Here is an 18,772-nt window from a genome sequence, read left to right on the forward strand (position 1 = left end):
GGATCGCAAAAAGCTTTCCCACCATCACCCCACCCCAACACACACACACACACACACACACACACACACACACGCACACACACACCTGTCTCTCTTCTACTGAAAGTTATAACTTAACCTAGAGTCAGAAGGCCTGACTTGACTCCAGGTTCCACCATCTATTGGCTGTGTGACCTTGGGCAAATTGCTCAAACCCTCTTGTAATTGCTCAAACCCTGTCCTGACTGTGTGGAACTCCCCAGTGCAGGGGTGCTGTGAGGAGTGTGAGATCATGTGTGGGAGGTGAGTACCACAGCGCCTGGCACATAATCAATGCCTAATAAATAGGATGAGTGAAAATGAAACCAGTATGGGAGCCTACACTGGGCTTAGGTTATGAGATTCGAGATGGTCTCGCATAGAGTTGTACTTGAACCTGGAGCAGTGGGAAGTGTTAGCTAATGCTGTGTCTCAGAAGGTGGGGCGAGTTACCTTTATGTCTCCCCTGCCTGACTCGAGGTGGCTGTATAGATTGGCACAGGGCTGCCCTTCGGGTGGGGGTCGGGGGAGGGACGCGAGGTCCAGGAAGCCGGCAGGTGCAGAGTTCGCAGCAGGACAAATGCACACGGGCCGGCGGGGAAGCCACATGACTAGGGCTGAGGGGTGAGGGGGTCACTAGGAGATGAAATCAGGCTTCTAGCCGAGAGGTCCCCATGTAAAGTTCCAGAGAATTGGAGGCTGGCAGGAAAGATAAGCAAGACTGAGTGAGAAGCCTTCAGGAGAGGGGAGATTTGCGTAAACTGTTGATTTAGGAATAAACGGTGGAAATGAGAAAGAAAGTAAATAAATAAGAGAGAGTGTGATTGATGGGAAACATTTATGGAAGAGCGGAAAAGAGAGGGATCACGTGGTTAGGTGGAGTCACTTCTGGAATGAAGAAGGAAGGCGTTCGTCTCCAAAACCAGGAGGGTGAAGATGTAGAGGAGGAGTGAGATGGAACAGAGAGAAGATGAAGGGTCCTTTATCTGGTGGCCTCCGCATCAGAGCAGGGGACAGAGTCATCTGGCAGGAAGGGAGGGGGCAGGAGGCAGAGGCTTAAGGAAATGGTGTCAAATAGTTACTCTGGGGGATTTGGTAGGGAGCCAGCTGGAGATGAATCAGTCCACCATCGTGATTTTGGCGTTTCTGGAACGCACCTACCCAGGCCGGCTTGAATGGAAACTGAAAGTCTCCTATACCGCCGGCCTGAAATAGCAAAACCCAGCTCCTCCTCCCCTGCTCCAGCTAACACAAATTGCTCACCTACCATCCCCACTTCCTACCGCAGACTCTCCCCTTCACACCCACCCCAGTCTGCAGACACTGCGCAGTCAGAGGTTGGCCAGGCCGCCGGGGCAACTGCTGCCTCCTCTCGCTTCTCATTCTGACTGCCCTACCTAGAGACCCAATATCCTCTTTCTCCTTGAAGCATTCTCCCTCACCCTTGCCCCCTAAGTTTGGCACAACAGATTCCTTCCCATTTTGCGGGTCTCTTTTATTTAAAAGTCACCAAACTCACAGACAGCTTTCCTGAAACTCTAACAGAAGGTTCTTTCCTCTACTGTGTTCTTACAGAATCCCCCCCTTCTACCGCTGTAATACAGAAAAAGGAAGAAACAGACCCATTGCTTTGCTCATTTTCTGGGTCCCCAAATAGCCCATAAGCTTCCTGAGGCCAGAGATCCAGCGTTTAACACGGAAGGGATCACATAATAGGTGCTCCATGAATATTTGCAGAATGAAAGAATGGACAAATAAATGAATTAACTTTGCTTCACCCCAGTTCTCCTCCTACCTCTTGTTGCGACTTTGGTTTCTTCCCCCTGTCTGAAAGGGGCTGACGGACGCATCTCCACAGCCAGGGGCCAAGTGTAACCTTTGGGCTGTCAGTGCCCTCTGCTCTAGGGGCCCTTCCTCCTTCAGGCCCCTCTAGTCCCCTGGGTTGTCTTGTGCAAGCATACCATCCAATTCTGTTCTTCCGTGTCCTGGTTTGCCCACCTTTGAGAACCTTCCTTCATGGACACATTTATTACTCTAGATCCAGAAAATTTTCTTATAATTTCAAATACTTCCTAGACTACACTCTCCAGTTTCCTGACAGACACAAACATGAAACCTCATGAGGGCTGAAAAGATGACTTGATCGAGAGGCAGCCCCAGAAACTGTAGTCATGATGTGTGAGGTGGGAAGCAGACTTAGCTCTGGTGGCCACAATGGTTGGCGCGGGGCATCCACGTAGCATAGAATGGTCGCTACTCGTGAGTCAGGTGGTGGTTTTCTGGAACTATTTCTCCCAGCTTCAGGGGAAGCTAATAAGGAAGGCTCCTGGAGACATATCTGCTTGGAGTGTGGCCTCTGGAGTCAACTACATAGAGGGAAATGCCAGCATCACCTCTTACGAGCAGAGTGACCTTAGTCAAGCCCTTACATCTCTCTGTTGCTGTTTTCTTAGATGTGAATTGGTGGCAGCAAGTGTCCTTAAATCATGGGGTGGTTGTAGATGTTAATGACACAGTACAGAAAGCACTCAGATCTGTGCCTGGTCCATCGTAAGTGCTGTCATAGGTTAGCTTTTAGTGATGGGAGAGAGTCCAGACATAGCAGAGGGCTGACGACAGAGAACTGGGGTAGGGAGCCTGAGGCCTGCAGGTATGGTGCCCGTGGGGCAGGTGCCCAGGCTCCAAGGATCAGAACCAAAGACAGTGCCCTCTCCTTCCTCACCGGGATTGGAGCCCTTCCTGGACCCCTAGTGCTTTGGCTGCGTGGGTCTCCTCTTTGGTCAAGACCATACGTGTACGGATAACGTGTGAGCCTCTCATGGATTCTGACAGAAGAAGAAGGGACTGGGAGTGGCAAGAAGTTCCAGTCACTCTACTGAGGAGAAGGTAAAGGTAATCTGTATTGCCATCTTACCCTTCCCCAACCCCCTCTGCTTGCACCCCTTTGTGTCTTATGAAATCAGAAATTAGGGTTATGACGGAACTCTGCAGTCAGCCCATACCTGTATCTCCCGAAGTTTCTTCAATGACCATCATACCAGTATCTTAAATGCTTTCAAACCTTATCTCTCCACCATCCCTCAAGCAAGTTTGAGAACTGTGGAGTCTTTCTCTTTTGAGCTTTGGCTCCTGCTGTTCCTTTTCCTCTGCTCGCACTTATCCCATAGTGAAAGCTCAGCGATGTTTGAAGCCTCCTTGCGAGGAAGCAGGAGGTCCCCGTGAAGACGTTGCTGGCTTCTGAAAGGAGTGATAGTCCCTTCCCCTGAAGTCTTGCCCGCTGTTGTTTCGAGCAGTGTGTCTCAAATGTGCACATCAACCAGCCTAGGGCGTTTTTGGTAAAATGCATATTATGATTCTGGAAGTTCTTTGTGGGGCCCGACCATCTGCCGATGCTATGGGTCCTTGTGTCAATTCGTGACACCTTCGAACTTTGTCGTGTAGCACGGCGCTCTCTATGCCATTTCTCCCCCGTATTTTGCGCTAGTCAAGGGTGGCTTCAGTACCGTAATCCTCCTAAGTGCCGAGTATAGTGTCTGGTTGCTGGTGCGCAGTAAACATTTGTAGCATGCATGACGAATGCTTCAGAGTTCCACTGTGTCGCGGACCGGGCTTATAGACAGAACTTCCCTTCTCCCTGACTTTTCTGTGATTGGTATCCCCTGTCACCTCCCCTAAAACACATTAACATTAAAATGTTAATGATTTGGAGTATTACCCATCTCACGAATATCTGACAGAACAAAGATCATCTGAGAGGTCAGTGTGTAACACACACCTTACACCGTCGTCTATGCAGTGTTTCTCGTGCACCTCTAGATAATGAATTTTACCGTCTCCTGCTGAGTAACAGCTCTCCTGGGTCTATGTGAACCGTGGGGGAAACTCTTCCAACGCAGAATGTTACTTAGAACTTTCACAAACCGGAGATCTTTAATTATACAGATACCGGAATTGTATAGACACTCCAATTCTTTTTCTACCCTCGCTTCTGAATAGCCACTCGCCCCCCTGGTAACCTGGGGTGGGCACTCGTGGTTCGGGCTTCACGAGCTCGTACTGTCCTGGCACCGCAGTCAGCATGCCGACTGTGGTCCTCTCCACCACCCCGCGTGCCTTACACGATAGGCGAAAATGGCAAAAAACCCAAAACCCAAAACAAAAACAAAAACCCCCCAAACCCCCAAACATTTCTAATCCTTTCTGGTGAACTTGCTCCCTCTCTTCCACCCGTGCTTCTCCTGCGGGCTCGAGCTGCCTCCTGCTGTGGTTGCTGCTTCTAGGAATGCATGGGCCTGGTCATCAACGCCTAGCCAGCTCTCCACCCAGGGCTCCATGTCCACAAATTCAGCGGGTGCTGGGAGGGGAGGGAGAAACCAGCCCATTTTAGACAGGAGGCCATTTACTTTCATTTTCTTTACCATCGGAACTATGGCTTGCTGGAGAGATCTTCCGGGCCCTCTGTGGGGCCCCCTTCATCCAAGGGTCATTTTGCCCACCGCAGTCCTCCAGCCTACTGTCCTCTCTGTGGCATATGGCTCTGTGACCTTAGTAAGGGCATAAAGGACTGGGTTCTCATGATGGGATTCCAGGGTCTTTAACACGGAAGCAGTAGGACATACTTGAACAGAGGGTCCTTCCTAGGCCCTTGACCCCATTCCACGTAGCCAGTCATTCCCTACACCTATGCCTGAGTTGCACCCTGACCAGAGGGGGGCCATCTCATTGGATCAATCATTACTTTGGGCGCTGCTTTGTCATCATAGCCTTGTGTTGGCACAAAAAAGTTTCTGAGTGTGGCTCTTAGGCTACAAACAGCCCCCCACCTCGAACCGCTGATGTGCAGAGCTGCATGTGACGTTGTGGCATGTGGGGCAGTTTGCCAATGGAATGTCATGGATTGAGACAGAGAGGCCTTCAGAGCTCTCTTCTTTAGAGACTCCCTGCCCATTACCTCAATCCTCCGGTGTCCGCCTTAGGTTCCATTCTGGCCACATTAGTAATATTTACCCTCACACACAGCACACGCATCTTTGTGCATCAACATCATACCTTGTTCTCCTCTGTGGGACAGGGTGAGGCTGTCGCCGGCTCATTTAAAAAGAACAAGTTCAGGGTGTGGCCAAAGGCTCACATGAAACTCTAGAAATTGTAGGTGGAGAGTATTCACAGAGTGCTCAGGAGAGGCCATGGGGGGATTATTAATAGTCTGGAACAATAATGATCATGGAGGCTGTTTCAGAAATTAACTTCATGTGAAAATAGAGGTCATCTGACTTGCTGAAGTGTCAGGACAAGAAGCATATGGGCCCACACTCGACTTCAATTTCCCTTTGAAGTTAATGGGTGTGGCAGGTGCTTATCTAATCACGACATTTGGACCAATGTGTTTTGCACATTCAGGACTTTGTAATGAGATGCGGTGTTTATTTATGTCCCATACTTTTCCCTACAGACTGCAAAAATACCCGTTGCTCAACCCTGTCTAATCATTGCCAGTGTCAACAGTCAAAGCTAGTGACAGAAGGTAGGTTTATGGGGCAGTAACCCCGCCCAGTTGGCATAAAAGATCTATTCCCAGAAAAAAGGTTTAAGCAATCATGTGAACTTCAGTCTGAATAAGGGAGCTTCAATGGCTTGGTGATTGCAAAGTAGTGATCTTTCGGTCAGGCTGGGAGTGAATACAGGAGTGTAGGGCAGGTGGGGAAGGTTGCAGCTGCTGATTGTTAAATATAGAGAGAACACGAGCCCTGTCTCTTTCAAGGTCAAGCTTAAATGCCTAAGTCTGGTGTCTCGGTCCACAAAAACACTCAATGGTCACTCCCTAAATTAATTTCTATTTATCAAACATTTACCAAATACCTACTAGTCCAGGGACTGGGTTAGCCTTGGAGAGTCAAAGAGAAAAAAGATGTGGGGCTGAGCTTTGGGATTTCTGTATTTCATTCTGAATCCCTACATCGCAGTTTGACCAGAGTGTGATTCCCAAACCTGGCTACTAGTTGGAATCACCACTGTAGCTTTTAAAATACTGATGCCCAGATCTTTCCCCCGGATATATCAAAATCTGAATCTCTAGGACTGGGGCCTCCAAACCTATATATTTAACAAGTGCTTAAGATAATTCTTATGCAGTTCGGCTCTGCAAAATCTGCAGATCTGAGTCTGGGGACCACTCACCATACTGTTTGCTTGATACACAGCAATGTTATAGGTCTTTTATTAATTGTTTTATATGTCAAGTTCATACAACCTGATTGAAAATTACTTGAAGAACTATGACTTCTTATATTCTCAAAACAAATCACAGTATTGTGTGCAGACCTTGGATAAATCAGTGTTTTTTTAACCTTGAGTGCATTTGAGAATTTTTTGGAGAGCTTTTAAAAAATGCTGATACTAGGGGGCACCTGGGTGGCTCAGGTGGTTAAGCTTTGACTCATTATTTCGGCTCAGGTCATGATCTCATGGGTCAGGAACATAGAGCTCCATGTCAGGCTCCGTGCTCAACAGAGAGTCTTCTTGAAATTCTCTCCTTCTTTGCCCCCTCCTCAAATAAATAAATAAAACTTAAAAAAAAAATGCTGGTATCAGGTCCTTATTCCATGCCAGCTAAATCGAAAACTCTAGATGCTGAGTCCTGGGCATTGACGTAATTAAAAAAAAAAAAAAATCTGCAGTTGATTCTAATGTGAATCCAGAGTTGAGAACCATTGGAATAAATGTTTGATGAGAATAAGCATGCAGAATTAGTATCTTCCTGGAAGCAGCATGCGTCTTCTGATAATTCTTTACATTTGTGTGGTTATTTCAGCTTTCAAAGTGATTTCATCTGTCTACATACAATGTTGTGAACCCCTGGAAGAGACCTTAAAGATGGTTTATGCCGGGGGTCAGCTAACATTTCTGTGAAGGGCTAGATCGTAAATATTTTAGGCTTTGTGAACCCTGTGTCACAACTACGCTGTCCCCGTGGAATGAAAGCAGTCATAGACAATATGTAAATGAATGGGTGTGGGTGTGTTCCAATAAATGTTATTAACAAAACAGGTTGGAGCTGGATTTGGCCCTCAGGCTGTTGTTTACTAACCCCTGGTCTACACCAGCACTCTAATTTTACAGATGAGGAAACCAAGGTCCGACTGGTGACGTGCTGGGACTCCTATCTTATGGCCAGGGAAAGGCAAAAATAGGCTTCTAGAGACTAGAGTCTGAACTTGTCCAGTGTTGCCCACGGCCAGGGGTCAAAGTAGTGCCCAGTGCATGTGAGTGAATTGAATGTATCCAAGCGGAGAATTTGGAGCTTGGTCTCATGTGTTTATTTCAAGGCAATTTAACCCTGGCCGTCTCATTGACTTCCTGAACTATCTTTTGTTAATATCTAGCTTACTAGGCTGTGCTCGTGCTCTTTGTAACTTCAAATGATGTTTACACAACGATAGAAAACGTTTTAGGGTTATGGCAGTGGCTAAAGCAAAGGTCAGAAGTCTAATTATTTTGAAAAAGTTGACCTTCATGTTTTGCCAAAAAACTGAAAGAAATCAGTTTGACCACTATTCTCCACGAAATTGTTTTATCTTCACTTTTTCCTCTGTCCAGGCATGTAGGACGGTACACATTTAATACGTTTCTCTCATAGGTTACATCCGGAAACCTTTCTCCCCCTGCCCCCTCCCCCCCACTCCTGTTCAGACTCTCCAGTTTGACCTGGGAGGGACTGTTTACAGTTGGGTGAACCTGGGACTCTCCCTTCTTGATTCAAGCTGGGCAAATGGGTAAGAAAAGCCTGCAGAACCTGTTTAGCAATTTCAGGCTGTAAGCAACCAATCCAAAGGGCAGAGGGGGTGGGTATTACTTTATGAATGCAATTGAAGTCTTCTTTCCCTAAGCTGTCCGCAGGCCAGGTTGAGTGCAGCCTGAGAAAGTTGCTCAGCATGCCAACATTGCCATCCTGGTTGCAAAGTGCAGTGCGCTGTTCTCCTACGTTCCTTGCTTTATCAATATGTGTCTTTCACACGCATAATGTCTCAGCGTGGAAAAGGCGCAAGACGGAATGGTATGGTCTTATGAGGGAAAGAACTTTTAAAGATGATTTATTCTGGGAGAAAAGTGGGTCAAATACTTGGGAAATAAATGAAGAGGAAAATTTAGCCGACAAATAAAAGATACAGCTCTAATGTCATATGATTTTCATATCCATTGTACCGAACCCCATTATTTGATTTAAAATTTTTGTACCATGGGGGCGCCTCGGTGGCACAGCGGTTAAGCGCCTGCCTTCGGCTCAGGGCGTAATCCCGGCGTTATGGGATCGAGCCCCACATCAGGCTCCTCCGCTATGAGCCTGCTTCTTCCTCTCCCACTCCCCCTGCTTGTGTTCCCTCTCTCACTGGCTGTCTCTATCTCTGTCGAATAAATAAATAAAAATTAAAAAAAAAAATTTTTTTTGTACCATGATTGATAATTTGGGAGATACCAAAAAAAAAAAAAAAAAAAGAAAGAAAAATGAAAAGGAAAAGGAAAAAGAAAAAGAAAAAGAAGACAACATGGTTCCTGTCCTCTACTAGTTGACAATTATTTGAGGCGAAAGAACAATAAATGTGTATGCCATTGAATGAATGAATAACACATGAAAATACACATTTTTTAAAAATGATAAAGATCATAGAAGAATAGAATGGCAACTTTTTACATGGATTCAGAGGAGAGGATGGCTGGGGGAAGGTGGTTTGATTAAGTCTTGAAGGATTGATTTGGATAGCAGAGTGGAAGGTGAGACATGCCAAGCTAGAGACCAAACCAACAGAGACAAGAGCAAAGCATGCGATCTGGCTGGGGGAGTTAGCATTTTCTGGGGCATGGCGGTACCTTGGTTGTAGAGTAAGTTGAAAGTGGCTTGTGGAAAACCAAATCATGTCCTGGTAAAATCCGTGGGCTTGGATTCAAATCCCAGCTCTGCCACTCTTCATCTATGACTTGGGGAAAGTCGTTTAATCTCCTTGAACCTCAGGTTCCTCTTCTGTAAAATTAGGTAATATGAGTATCTATCTCATCAGTTATTTTGAGGATTAAATGAGATAATAATAATCCATGTTCAACTCTCTGCATGCTTAGCATACAATAAGCACTCAATAATAATAGCTATTGAATTACCATAGATGTTGAAGGTCAAAGGGAATCATAATTTACCAGACATGTTGGTACTTATCTTTTTAAGTCATTTGCTTGTGACCTAAAAAATCCTCTTCTCAGACTAGTACTTCTTTCCACTCTTATCCCTAATTTAAGCAAGACTGTCCCGATCATGGAGAGCTGCCCTGGGAGATCACCACAGGACGCGCTGGGACTAAACATTGGCCTGACCATTATGAACCAGGACTTAGGAGTTCTTTTTTTTTTAGTCTAATATTTTAATGAGGTAATTTAAGGGGATTTTAAACAGAAATGGACTCAGAAGAGAATCCATGAGACTTAAAGAACAATCATTGCTTACCACAGAGAAGTTGATTTAAGAGGCCTTCACTCATAATATATAAATATATATGAACAATTATTAGGCTGTATATACAGACAAGCTCTTGTCCCCTTCTTGTGAAGATAATAGAAGAGAAATTGAACTCAAGTGATATTTACAAAATTAAAAATAAAAATTAATTTAAAAAGACGATTGATTAAATATATGACACAATGTAATTTTTTTTAGTCAGAATGATATTACAAAAGTGTATTTACTGGCATGATCATTTTTTAATGCTAAACTATTTATCAAGTAGCCATTAAGACATGATTTCTTCTCTGAGTAATTTCCTTTTCTAAATTTCTTAATAATATAAATTTCCAATTTTAGCTAGGATAGTAAGCTTTCAAAATATTTTTTTTCTTCCATTTTTTAATTTAAATTCCATACAGTGTAATATTAGTTTCAGGTGTAGGATTTACTGATTCATCACTTATACACAATACCCAGTGCTCATCACAAGTGCCCTCCTGAATACCTATCACCTATTTAACCCATCCCCCTGCCCATCTCCTCTCCAGCAATCCTCAGTGTATTCTCTATGGTTAAGACTCTGTTTCCTGTTTGCCTCTCTCTCTCTCTTTTTTTGTTCATTTATTTTGTTTCTTAAATTCCACACATGAGTGAAATCATATGGTATTAGTCTTTCTCACTGACTTATTTCGCTTAGCATAATATACTCAAGCTCCATCCACGTCATTGCAAATAGCAAGATTTCATCCTTTTTTAAATATTTTATTTATTTATTTGAGAGAGAGTGAGAGAGAAAGAGAGAGTACAAGAGGAAGGAGAGTCAGAGGGAGAAGCAGACTCTCTGATGAGTGGGGAGCCTGATGCGAGACTCAATTCTGGGACTCTGGCATCATGACTTGAGCCAAAGGCAGACAGTTAACCCACTGAGTCACCTAGGTGCCCAAGATTTCATTCTTTTTGATGGCTAAGTAATATTCCATTGTCTATATATATACCACAACTTCTTCATCCAGTGATCAGTTGATGGACATCTGGGCTCTTTCCATAACTTGGCTATTATTGCTAATACTTCTATAAGCATTGGGGTGCATGTGTTCCTTCAAATCAGTATTTTTATATCCATTGAGTAAATCCCTAGCAGTGCAATTGCTGGATGATAGGGTAGTTCTATTTTTAACTTTTTGAAGAACCTCCGTACTGTTTTCCAGAGTGGCTGCACCAGCTTGCATTCCCACCAACAGTGCAAGAGGGTTCTCCTTTCTCCACATCCTCACCATCATCTGTTGTTTCCTGTGTTTCCTGTTGTTTCTGTTACTAATTTAGCCATTCTGACAGGTGTGAGGTGATATCTCATTGTGGTTTTGATTTACATTTCCCTGATAATGAGTGATGTTGAACGTCTTTTCATGTGTCTATTAGCAATCGCTATGTCTTCTTTGGAGATATGTCTACTCATGTCTTCTGCCCATTTTTTAACTGGATTATTTGTTTTGGGGGTGTTGAGTTTTATAAGGTCTTTATATATTTTGGATACTAGCCCTTTATCAGATATGTCATTGCAAATATCTTCTCCTATTCTGAAGGTTGTCTTTTAGTTCTGTTGACTGTTTCCTTTGCTGTGCAGAAGCTCTTTATCTTAATGAAAAGACTTGGGAGTTCTAATCTTAGTATATACTTGACAAATTCTCCGTGCCTTTGCTTCTCTAGCTATCCATCCATGCAATGGCCTTTGCCTTTGGTGCTGATACAAGGAGAGAATCAGCGTCTTCCCACCATAATATTTCCACCCCCCGAAAGGTGTAAAATTCAAAGAATATATCTCTTTGTACACTTGATTGCATGTGTTGCTAAACCTCACCTAAAAATTTTAAAAGGAAAAAATAAATAAATTAGGGTTGGAGTATTCCAAAGAACGCATAAGATGTCCCCTGAAGCAAAGGTTTCTAGGTGAGGAAACTGAAGAGCACTGCATGCTCGAGGTCACACAGAGCGAATCTCCTGATGTAAATTGGAGGGACTCCTCGCCCATCACACCGATCCTACTTGCTGATTTATAGAAGTATTAGCCATTTTATTTTCCCAATAATTAGGACCTCCGTTAGGACCGTGAGTAACTCTCATTATTGGGTCCAGAAAAAAGTATGCCAATAAAGATTATGCGTGGAACATGTGTTATGCGAAATGCTGCCCTTCATAAATGCAGAGACCCCAGGGGCTGCGTTCCCGTCCCCGGAACTGCCCATGTGTCTACATTGCTGGCAGCACCTCCCACCCGCCTACGTCTATGGGCTGCTCCTTCGATGGGCCTGTCACGGCCTTGTGATGGCCGTGAAATGCCGTTTAGAAGAGAGGTTCATGTCTTTTCGTTGTCGATCTTCAGCCTCCACGGAGCCCGAGCCTCTGAGGAGTCTGCTTTCATGCCATGTGCACAAAGGTTTTGCTCGGTCTGAGCCTGTCCGGAGCTGGTTGCCGGGGCCAGCATGAGCTGACTGCCGCTGCGCCTGCCGGCAGGGCCGGTGGGCTCCTTTTCTTCCATCTGCCCCCGGAGCACTTCTTCACGGGCAGCGCTGCGGGTGCTCGTCTGCAGGCTGCGCGGTTGGCGGCTCGGGGTTGGGTACACCCCGTCCTCTCTCCCCTTGCACCTGAGCTGTTCGAGTCCGATTTCCGGGCTGCCCCCTGGGACGTTCTCTTGAGGTTAGTCTGTCCAGTGCTGTTTGGATCGCCTCGGAAAGTCCCTTGGGAAGCTTGTCAGATGGTCTGGTAGGAATGGCAGGAGTCTGTTTCCCAGTGTCCACTTGCCATTTTCAACATCGTCTTTACTGTTGTGTTTCTCTGTAAAGAAAACTTGTAAGTCAAACATACTCTTCACCGAAGAAGTGTGGACTTTTTTTTTTATCGGGAGGGTTCAATGGAGCCTCCCTCGGTAAACAGGTGCCCTCCCACTCTTCACGTGGCAACTTCTTTGTTTGCTTTGAACCTGGGCGGGTGAGACCAGGTGGTTGGATCAGCTCCCTTCTCACCCTCTCCTCTCCCTTGGTTTCCGATTCTCAGACAGTGGCCCGGCAGTGCTCTCAAGAATGGGTAGAGACAGGTAAGCTTCTAAAGATCCTGAGTGGGCATGATGACCACAGAGCAAGAAATCCTGTCCGAGACACATTGACCGGGCCTGAGGTCTGGGAAAACTTGACACAACAATAACCATTAGCAAGGACTGAGCATTTACTCTGTGTCAGACTAGAGATGAGCAGTTTACAAGGGTCACATTATTTGATGTTCCCAGCCTTCCGAGACATAGTTTCTTCTATTATTCCCATTCTATAGATGAGAATATTGTCCCTCTGTAAGGCTAAGTGAGTTTCCTGAAAGCACATAGTTACTGTCAGAGTCAAAGTTGGATCTTCAGGGCTGTTGGACCCTGGAGGCTGTAACTTTAACCCCTATGTTATAACGATTGAGTTCTGGTGTGTAGAGACACTCGCCAGTTTTAGGAAGAAACTGTATCTAGATATAAATAATGCACAAATATGGGCGTGTCTCGTTCATGGGCACATTCCTGTCAAACTCCAAAGGATTAGAGGTTATCCTCGTGACTTCGATAGGAAACAGAAGACAGGTTGTAAAGTTTCTTGGGTAATTCTAGGTATTTGGACACCTGTTCAGTTATTCTGGGATTCTGTGGTAGGGTGAGGGGAACAGGGGCAGGGTGAGGTCATTATTGCAAAAACCATTTCCTGAGGGTTCGACTTCAGGAAATGCTGGGGCATTAAAAATACCAGTTGTGTGGGAGCAGTGGTAGAAGCATGACTCATGTTCAGCAATTGTGTCTATAGGTCACAAAGGATTCGGGGAACACAGGGGATATTCATACAAGATTGTGTTTGTGGGCGGTTCACGATGACGTTTTTAGTAGGTTGAGCAGCACGGTCAAATTTTGAGAAGAGTGACATTTAAAATTTTCCATGGAAACTTGACTCATCCATTTATACACTGATGCGCAAACATCAATTGCCCTCCTACTAAGTGCACGGCCTTGCCCTGGGTGCTTGCGGGTGCTGCGAGAGGGATACGGAGGGGTCCTTGCCCCTCGGTGCAGTCTTTATGAACTGGTGACAGTGAAATAGGCTGCTTTCTCGAATTCTTTATCCCTTTGCCTTGTGACACTTTGATTAAAAGAGGACTAATTCTTCAAGAAAAACATTCAGTATTATTTTCCAGCATAAATAATTTCCCAAAATCTGGTCTGGCGACTCCCAGGTCTTCGGATCGGGAGGCTGTGATTGTCAGGAGGAAAGAGGAGCTTGGCCTGGTTTAGATGCTTTCGGTCACTATAGAACGAGGCGGGGTAGGGAGAAGAGGAATTGTTCATTGACTGCTCATGCTCTTGACCTTTGAGATGTGCCCAGAGGATTTTGGTTTTTGCTTTGTCTAGTAGTTTAAAATGATATTTTTATATAAAATTTGATACATACTAGAGTATAATAATATAATGATGACCTGTGAAACCACCATACAACCTAAGGACCAGGCTAGTATCAGTAACTGTGTGTCCCTGTGTGTTCCTCCCCTGACTAACCAGCCCCTCTTGCCTCTCTTCCTGGAGGTGGCCACCAGCTTGGAATTTGTAGCTACTAGATAGAGCATGGACATTTCAAATCTGTCCATCTGTATGAGATGCTGGGTGTGAGGGAACCAGAGAAATAGCTTAGTGTTCAGGGCTCACTTTGCTGCTGCTGATAGACCTGTGACCATGTTTGTTACCAGGCAAGGGCACAACCTACATACAGATGCAGTCCCTCCTGAAGAGACTGCAGGCACGGAGGTAGGAGTATGGACCCGCAGTCCGCTAGATCGGGCTTCAACTCTCGCCTCCATTGGCGTGAAGCCGCGGTGTGACCTCGGACTAGTAACTTAACCTCTCTGAGTGTCAGTCCACTGGAGACGGAGGGAGTAGTACCTATATCTCATAGTGGTGGTAAAAGTGAAAGCAGTAAGTGCCTGGAAACTGCTTGGTACATGGCAGCACTCCATGACAGGTAGTCGAAGGAAAAATGAACTCTTTCAAATCCTGTGTGGCGACTTACTATTACTAAGGAAATACACAGATTCTAAATTTGGTCATCTATATTATTTCTTCTTTTGTTTTTTTACTTTCCCTTTTTATGGTCTTTCTCTCCCTTTCGCCCCACGGGGTCTTCACATGTTGGCCAATATTATATATAAGTCTTCAAGAGAAAAGTGACTGGAACAGTAGCTATTTTAGCGAAGATGTGATTTGATGAGATTCGAAGAGAAACTATAAATGCTAGTAGTGAGCAAACATAATGTAAATTAAATATAATCATGAGGACTGATTTAATCCTTTCTCCGTGTTAGTAATACCTGATTAACAAAATTCGTTAATTTTTTCAGGTACGTTAATACAAGTAAAACAATTTTTTAAAAAGTTTCCTTATTTTTTTCATAGTAAACAAAACTTTTCTTCCCTTTAGAAAAACTTTGTCTCTGAATAATACATATAAAATGTATATACATGTGTGTATGTGTATTTACTAAGTTTCCAAGTTCCTTTCTCTAGACTGGACAAAGGGGTATTCAGCTGTGAACTGCTGCTTATGAATTACCGACAAACAAATTTTTAGGGTTTTTTTTTTTCCCAATTAACTGAGCTCATTCATTCAATAGAATAGTCAACAAATATTTATTGCATAATTATAAAACAAGTGTATTTTTAGGGGTTGGAAATAAGTTATAAATGCCAGGAGATATAAAACTGTAATGGTTTTCAAGTTGGATTTTAATCACAGAGTCACTACATTTAAGAACTATCCATTTGAATATCCATTTGTAATAGAAACATTAGAAACTTAGGAATAGAAAAATTTATTTGTACTGTATGGTGACTAACATAATGTAATAAAAAATCATTAAAAAAAAAGAAAAATATATTTCAGTAGATAAATAATGTACTCTTGATGGAATTAAAATGTACTGGGTGTTGTGAGTGCCAGGAACTTTACATATGATGTCTCAGTTATTCCTGTGACGCTGTAAGTGTTCATACCTTGTCTTGTTGATGAAGAAATTAGGGTGCAGAGAAATTGTGGAATTTGTTCTGTGTTTCAAGCTAGTAAGAGCACCATCAGTACAAAGCAACTGTCAAGTCTTGTTCCAAACTGTCCTTCATCCTTTGTCCTGTTAGAAACTTTCTCTTTTAAATCAGTAAGAAAATAGAACGACCGTTCTCATAGGTGTTCAATATCGTTTTGGAGTTCTGGCCACTGCAAGGGGATATTAAAAAACTAGAAGAATTAATATTTGCAAACAAAATTAAAATGTCATTTTTAGATATTGTGATTGTCTTCTTCTAACTAAAAGGAATAGTCTGAAAAAAACGTATAAGCATCAATAAAGCAAAAAGATGAATGTAAAACAAATATCTATAAATCACTAGGAGCTCTTTATCCCATGTCAGAATAATGACATGATGTCTAAAGGATTTAAGAATAAGTATTCCTGTAAGAGAGTTGTGTGTCTTATTTAATAGAAATAAAAGCATAAAACTTTACTGAATATTAAAGATGATGAATGGAGAAGCATATTGTTGTCCTTGAAAGTAAAGATAAATCAGAAAGACTTCTATTTCTTTCAGTTTACAGGTTGAGGATAACCCGACTCAAAAATCTTGATAAGATTTTTGAATTTAATGAGCACAATTTGTATGTGCAGAAACAGGTCCTACGTGTTCAGCTCTTACTAGACGGCAGGCACTATGCCAAAGGCTTCACACACAGTGAATAACTCATTTAATCCTCACAGAAAACAGATACGTGTCTTTATTATCCTCATTTTACAAATAAGGAAACTCAGGCCGACGGAGGTTAGATAACTGGCCAGGTTCACACGATGACTGATAAATTGCTGAGCCGTGGCTCAAATCTAGGCTGTCTGTCTCTGGTGCCCATGCACTTAACACCACCATGCCCGACTAAGAACATTAACCAGGATTTGGCAAAATGGAACATTAGAGTGGAGCTAGGTCTTCCTTGGAACAGCATCGTTCAGAAAGGAGCGCACTGTGTGTAAGGGTATAATAGATAACAAGAGAGATCTCAAAAGAGCAGTGAAGAATTATTTGATACTCATTGTTTAAGATACTTAACTAACATTTTTTTTGGAAAAAAAATCAATTTATCCCAAAAATCCAATGTATCCCAATTTCATACCTCCCCAATCAAAATACATTTTAAATGGCTAACATGATAGATAAGAGAAAACTTAGCAGAAAATAGAAGTTATTGCATGTCAGATATCTGGAGAAGCTATTAGTTTTTCTTTTTTTTCCTTTGAAGTGACAGAAGAGATCACAAAGGAGAAGATTGACAGATTTGGCTACATAAAGAACTGTAAACACATGTACAACAATGAGAACAAAATAGCTTAGGTCAGCAGATGGGAAAGGATCACATCGACCATGACACACAGGCTATCATCTGTGGTGAACACCCTCACAGGAGAGGTGAAAGCAGTAGACCGGTTCTTCTCCACGTGGGGGCTGTAGAAGCGGAGGAAGACCCGCTTCCAGGCGGGAGCGGGGCTGGTGGGGTGGGGACCCGCCTGGGATCTCCCCATTGCACGTCCCATGCACAGGGCGGAGGGCGACCTGACGCTCGCCTCCATCTCGCAAGGCTCCGGGGACGACGAACTGGAATGGCTCCGGGGGTGGGGGGGCAGGAGGTGGTCCCCCAGGCAATCTGTCTTCTACCAGGGTCCTTTCATCAGAAGGGAGAAAGGAAGAAGGAAAAGCACGGAGGATACAGCTCTGGCTGCGCAAAGTATTGGGAGAGTTGCCCCAGCAAATAAGCTTAGTGACAAGGACAGAAATGGTTTCCCCAGGCAAAGAAGAAGACAGGGACAGTGTGTCCCAAAGACTCATTGGAAGGTGGAGGGTCTACAAGCAGGGGAAACAGGATCCCGTGGCAGGTGGATTTTTCTTAGTCGTGAGTACATTCTTTATGTGGTGGTGACAGAGCAGTGATTTCTAAAGACACGCATCCCAGGACTCGGGAGGTCACATGGGAAGTTGGAGGGAAGTCGAAGCTGCAGGGCGTCTTATGAGACTTCACATTACGAACTCATGTAGTACATGGGAAAAAAATGATACAAATCAGCGGTTCCCACGACTGCAGTGACAGGCAGCCAAGGAGCACGGAATGGTGACCGCCTTCACATGTGACCACGACCGTGAAGCAACACTGAAAACGATGTCAGTAAACCCAGCCTCCTTCCACGGACTCTGAGCTCCCTGCAGAGAATTTTGGGGTTTGATCACATAGCAGATACTCAATGAAAATGTATTAAATATAAACCACAATGCCTCACTGTCCCATTCGTGACAAAAGCTGGATAACTCAAACATTGCTGATGGTAGGCTACATTAGTTCAATATTTTGGGAAAACAAGAAGGCGGTGTATCATTATGCCTGTGCAGCTGTTCAAGACTTTGGGACCCATTAGCACACCCTTGGAAATTTATTCTGGGAAAAAAATTGAACATCAAAACAGAGCTGGATGTATAAATTTCTATAATACAAAAAAATATATAATACTAAAAAAGTGGAAAAGAGTCAGAAAAAAGCTTCATAAACTACATTATCAATACAATATTGTTTATCCATTTTAGATGGTAACGAAGAGGACCACAGAACTGTGGAGAAAGACTCCACGATAAGTGAATGAAGTTGAATAGGGAGGGGCCCCCTGCTGCCTCCAACGCTGGATAGTCAAGCACACCTTCCCTCTGCTCTGAATCTTGCTGCAGGTGTCCACCTGATAAAGCTTCCAGAGCCACTGTGCTGCTGCTGCTACTGGGGCGAGAGATGCTTCCTGCTAATGCACCCCAAAATCCCACACCTCAGCACCCGCCGCAGGGCCACCTCTCCCACACTGGTCCCCATCTTGTACAACCCCGCCTTCTCAACTGGGTCAGAAAACGTTAAATAGTGAGGATGTTACGGTCACCTTTTTTCCGTACGCTATGTTCCAAGTCATCGAACTCCTCCCTGCCCCATTGGACCAAAAGTATGCGTCCGACTCTCACTTGTTTAAGTGAGATTTTCTTAGGCGTTCCTGAAGTTGCTCATGGAAATCAACCCCCAGTGGTTGTGACTCGTTGCATGCCCCAGCATGTCTGAATCTTACGCTGGCAAGAATGACTTAGGTGCAAATTAGGACCGCTGATACGAAAATAATTTTTTTTTTTGTTAAGTA

General features: G+C 44.0%; 1 long non-coding RNA gene across 2 annotated transcripts in view; it reads left to right on the forward strand.

Annotated features, from left to right (window-relative positions):
- Positions 1-18,772, forward strand: part of LOC113256169 (uncharacterized) — a 55,807-nt gene that overhangs the window by 18,683 nt on the left and 18,352 nt on the right. For both annotated transcript variants that reach the window (XR_008960745.1, XR_008960746.1), the window contains exon 1: positions 1-18,772. This exon is cut by the window's left edge and continues 18,683 nt beyond it; it is cut by the window's right edge. This is a non-coding gene — a long non-coding RNA (uncharacterized LOC113256169).

Source organism: Ursus arctos, unplaced genomic scaffold (genome assembly GCF_023065955.2).
Source record: "Ursus arctos isolate Adak ecotype North America unplaced genomic scaffold, UrsArc2.0 scaffold_21, whole genome shotgun sequence".
In the NCBI taxonomy this organism is placed as follows: Eukaryota; Metazoa; Chordata; class Mammalia; order Carnivora; family Ursidae; genus Ursus; species Ursus arctos.